Genomic DNA, 5213 nt, shown 5'->3' on the forward strand with positions numbered 1-5213 from the left:
ATATGCGGAACAATACACACGAGAGATACATGCTGCTTGAAGAACGAGAAAAATATTTGTTCTCCAAAGGGAACCGTACAATAACATAGTAAAATCAAAGCCGACACTGCGGCCGCAATGCACGCGCATCACCGAGCGGCATTAAAAAATAAAATGAAGAGAAAGAAAGGCATTTATTCTTAAGCCATATATACATGTCATATTCATTATTAACACCATTTGAGAGGTCTTAACGCAAATACCAGCGCGCGAAGTAGTGCGAATGACCCTGCCGAGCAGTATCGCCAGCAGTTTCCAACGGCGCGACCTTGATGTGGCCCAATCCAGTTCGATCGCAGCGCCGCCACAGTATTTTTCCACGTCGGGCGCCTCACTGCAAAGCATGCGCCGCGCCAGCCGCTCGTCCCACTCGACCATATTCTAGTACACTCTACTAATGGCGGACGGTGGAGGTGGTGTTCCTGGCGCATTTGTGATTTCACTCTAAATAGGAAGGAATCGGCGCTGGATTGTTACACAAGTAAGTGATTTACGTGCCGTTTTTTCTTTGTTGGTGCACGCTGCGCGTGCGAAATGCTCCGCGATGGCAGGTGATGGGCTCAATTGTGTTGTGTGAGCACGCTTTTAACGAGATTCCTTGGCCATGAGGATTGACAAAGTGACATTGCGAGTCTGTGATAAAGGTGTGTTGCATTTGTTGTGTTGAATGCATACTCACTACAGCTGAGACGCGTAGGAAATATTAGCGGCGTTGACGCCTCTAGCAGCTCCTTTGTCGTCTGTATGTGGCCACTGGTTTACTGACGTTAGCATTCCAGTTTGTAGTGTGTCGTGCTGTGTGCTCGGCGTTCCAAAATTAAGTGAAGGCGTTGTACCCATTACTATCGCTTCCGACGCGGTGCAACGCTGTTACCAATATTCGGTGACGCATTGAATCACAGTGAAATTTTTAGCAATTATTATAAGCTTCGGACGCAGTGCCCTGGCTGGGCGTGCCTAATCGCATTGTTCACACCCGGGATTGGAAGATTGGTCATGTATGAAGACCTCATAGAGCATGTTTGATGTGCATGCCCCTTCATTACAATGAAATGACGGTGGAGCGTGCTTATTGCCGTAACCTTGTGCCATCTGCAGTGTTAGGTAACACGGGTGTCACACGTGGCCTTTCGTTTGTAGTAGAGCCCGAGCACTCGTGCACGATCGCAATTGAAAGTTGTCCGCGTGATACCCGTTAAGGTTCATTGCAAAGGAAACGGATTATTTTCTACCTGGCAATCTGTATTAGTTTTTTTTGACAGCTACCAGGCTGACGATTAACGTTCTGACGCAGTACGTGAGGATATCATGTATTCTGGGAGGGAGGATTGCCGCTTAATAATTCTGCATAACAATACTGCAATAATTCTAAAATGCGTGCATGTGTTGTAAGTTATGCAGGGCAAAATATTTGTCAGCTAATTTTTCGAATAGAAGGTGCTTCATAAAGTTTTTTTGCAAATAAGTTAAACGAGGCCATTAGCACTTCATAAAATACTGTGAGCTATCTCACAGCAATAACAGTAACTCACTGACGAGCTTATATGCATAGTGTAATTGTATATAAAATGTTTGTGCTTTGCTTTGGATGACCGGTCAGAAAGTAACTGATATCAGTATTTCATTTGCAGCTGTTGCACCAGTGAAGGATGTCTGTGTGCCGCCTTGCATTCAGTTTCTCAGCCATGGGGGCCTGCTTGCAACACCAGTGGCAAAGCAGTCTTGCATTGTGCTATTTGTTCTGGTAAGCTGGGTCCATTCTATCGTATATAAGTCATTCATATGCAGTCCTAATGGACATTGACTGCAAATGTTGTTGGAATGACAATTCCTATACAAGTATAATAATTGTGTACATATTGTATAGCAGTGGTAGGCCTTGGCTTCCTTGAAGTACTCCGACTGGAGACTTCACCTATGTTCAGCTCCGTTAAATGCTTCTTGGCAACGCATGCCGAAAGGCAGTGCGAACACACTGTTAAAAGCAACCGTACTTGGGTCTGGAAGCTCCCCTCCACTTCGTGGTGGTGCCAAGAGTGCTCCCTTGTGTTCCTGTAGCAACAACACGCTTCAGTGTTCAAGTGCGATAAAAGGAAAGGCCAAGACACTTTTGAGTGTGGATCATAGATCCAGCACGATGCTCACCACAGAAAACCTTCACTCTAGATATTGGAGCTTGCTTTCCAGCAGTTTTACTTCCATGAGCACACCTGGCACTGTGGAGGAGACATTAAAAAAAATGGCTGAACTCCTTGAGTAGCCTTGCTTGGCAACTTCTCACGGACAAAAACATTGTCAGGTAACCGTAAAACACTAGCTATTGTGGGCACAAGCGTAGTAAAGTTATTTTGCTTCATTGGCAACTTTCTCCTCTATATTAGGTGAAGTAAGGCTACTAAATGGGTAGAGTGATTTTTTTGTCTTCTGCAGTGCTAGATGAGTTCACGTACGGAGAAAAACTACCATTAGAGAGTGATCTTCCATTTCTGGACCGCAGGGTTTTCTTTGGTTAGTGTTATGTGTGCTGGAGCTATGCCCAATGTTTGGAGGAGGCTATTCTGCCTTCCGCGTCGGCACACTCTTTGGCTGTGAAGCTCATCACAGGAACACCAAAAGGTGTCCTCAAGAAATCGAGGCATCACCAAGTGGAGGAGAGCTTCTGAACTCATGTCTAACATTTGCTTGCAGTGTGGTGGCCACTGTTATATCATATTCACAAGGTCCGTCATAGTCTCAAATAGACTGTTGGGAAAGCTGGAACTTTCCTTTTATTTTTCACGTCGAGCAATCGGGGTACATTATGCGAAAAGGTGACTCGGACCAAGCCTTGACGCAAAGTGTAGCAAAAGGCAGAACAGCCGTTCATAAACTGTGCGGTTGTTTACATTATCCCGCACTCCTGCAGCTGCAACTACGCAGGACACACAGGCCTAGTATATATAGATGTTTGTCTGTAAACAAAATTCTTTGCCTGCGTTCGTGTTGTCTAGCCTTCTCCTGTCTTTTCGTGCTGTCCCCAAGTAATCCCATAGGTACACTCTTGCATAACTTTAAATTATGAGATTCATGCTTGAGAATATAATCGGAAACTGTGCCATGTGGATGACATAATTCTTTACACGTGTTGGTGTTAAAGAAAGTAAGTGGCTATGCAGTCTGGGTAGGGCTTCAAGTCTGCTTGTTATAGCAATTCTTAAGTTGCTTCCAAAATTTGAGATACAACGATTCAAGCTATGTCTGTGAAAACACTGCATCATGTTACAAGGAAATGTTAGAACACTCATAGGAAATAGCTCGGTATTGCGAGAGGTTGTAGAAATTTGCTTTCTACAGCATTTTATAAAGATGTTTTTTTAACTCCCGCATCTATCGTGTTGTCTCATCACAAAGCTGTAAACAAATATGAGTATTTTGTTTTGAGTTTCAGTAAAGATTACTCGAATACGATTACTCCTTTCAGACGCTATGCACGCAATTCAATACACCAAGATAGTGCATTAATAGCAATAGCATTGATTAAAGTAAGGATATTTAAAATGTGTCCCGTACATCTTGAAAATCTTCTGATTGAAATAGTGCTGCAAGATTGAATTACACAGGCAAATTGTTTTAGTAAAGGAATTATGAAGGTAGATGGTTGGGTACTTTGCTTGGTGTATGTCACTTCTTTCATCGTTTTTCACAGTGTGTTGCACCAGTCATAATTTTTGAGTGGCTGGATAGGTGCTCTTCAAGCCTGGAAGACATGAAATAGTTGATGTTTGCAAATCTCATGTACTTGCACTGAGTTTTTGCATGGAGTGCACATTTTATAAACTTGACAAACTCACTAAAGAACTGAAAACTCTTAATCTATTGTGCATCTGTAAGAATTTTATGAATCTGAAGATGTAAGAAATGCAGGGAAGCTAAGTTTTCAATCAACACAACTAATTGGCACGTGAAAGGGTTAAGGAAAGACGCTCCTTGAAACAATTTCTCGAAACATCGCAACATACCACCTGAGGGACTCCCACCTCAACTTCTTACTACTGTTTTGCTAATCACAATATTGACTGAATGCAATATTTTTCTGACCAGTCTTTCGTGTAATGTAAAGAAAATTAGAACGCCTAGTCTTACATGAACATAAATTCGAAATCATTTATTTATTGCACTCACTTGGCAGCAGTTCTGAACTGTTCTTTATCGGTATAGTACTTGTGATTCACCTTTGTATTGCTGAGTACAGGTAGAGGTATGGTTAGTTGTTTACTAGAAAGGATCCCGAATTTTCCACCTTCTGATTGTAGCTTAGACAGTCACTTGTACTTCACAAAGAGTGGACTGTGGTAGGTAGGAAATATAGTTTTCCTGAGAATTTTCATACATGCAATTTTGATTCTGTCTGCTAGCATGTTTGTATTACAGCATGAATGTCATAGATTAAAGGCTCCATGAAGGTACATTCTGTCATTGAATGTACATGAGATAGTTAAGCAGGTTGACTGTATCTAGTTACAACTCCTGATGTTCTGTGGCAGTTACGTTTGTGTGGTTTGGTGCTGTCAGTGTAAGCTTAACATTTCTTTCCTTCTCCCAGGAAGGACACAAGCATTGAGGAACCATTTGACCTACCACTACACTGACACTGTATCTGGTAGGTTCTATTATAGGTTTTCTTTCGTGTAGTAGTACGGTGCTATAATTGTGTATAATGTGTTCAGACCTTTAGTCAGCAGGCTGTTGGACCACAGGTGTTTACAAATTAATAACTAACAAGATTTTCAAGGTCATTAGTGATACAATTGTTGCACACTGCTGCATTTTTCTGCAAATTAAATGATGAGCCATCCAGCAAGTGCTGCTCTCCTGCCTTAATGCACAAACCTTCAAATACTGTTAACCCCATCTCACAAGTGTACAGCAGATAGAGATGACTGGTCACAGCGACAAGTTCATAATTTTTACTTACGTGCAAAAGTGAGTCAAAGGTCAGGTACACATTTGAAGTTTTCCAAAACAAGTTCATCATCATTGTGCATAAATGAACGAATAACTTAGCGCTATAAAAATACAAGGGCACAAGAAAGGGAGACAAAGACAAGCGCTTCGTGACACAGAAGTGCGTGACATAAGTGTTCCGACCAATTATTATTCTCTAAATTTTATTCTACTGATCCAGGACTCATGTG

At 42.0% G+C, this 5213-nt stretch overlaps 1 long non-coding RNA gene across 1 annotated transcript; it reads left to right on the plus strand.

The window, feature by feature from the left end:
- Window positions 1-433: 433 nt before the first annotated feature.
- LOC125942754 (uncharacterized) lies at window positions 434-4678 on the plus strand. The gene is made up of 3 exons (XR_007465335.1): window positions 434-520; window positions 1671-1783; window positions 4622-4678. It is a non-coding gene; the product is annotated as an uncharacterized LOC125942754 (long non-coding RNA).
- The last annotated feature ends 535 nt before the right edge of the window (window positions 4679-5213 follow it).

The sequence above is a fragment of the Dermacentor silvarum genome, chromosome 1 (genome assembly GCF_013339745.2).
Source record: "Dermacentor silvarum isolate Dsil-2018 chromosome 1, BIME_Dsil_1.4, whole genome shotgun sequence".
In the NCBI taxonomy this organism is placed as follows: domain Eukaryota; kingdom Metazoa; phylum Arthropoda; class Arachnida; order Ixodida; family Ixodidae; genus Dermacentor; species Dermacentor silvarum.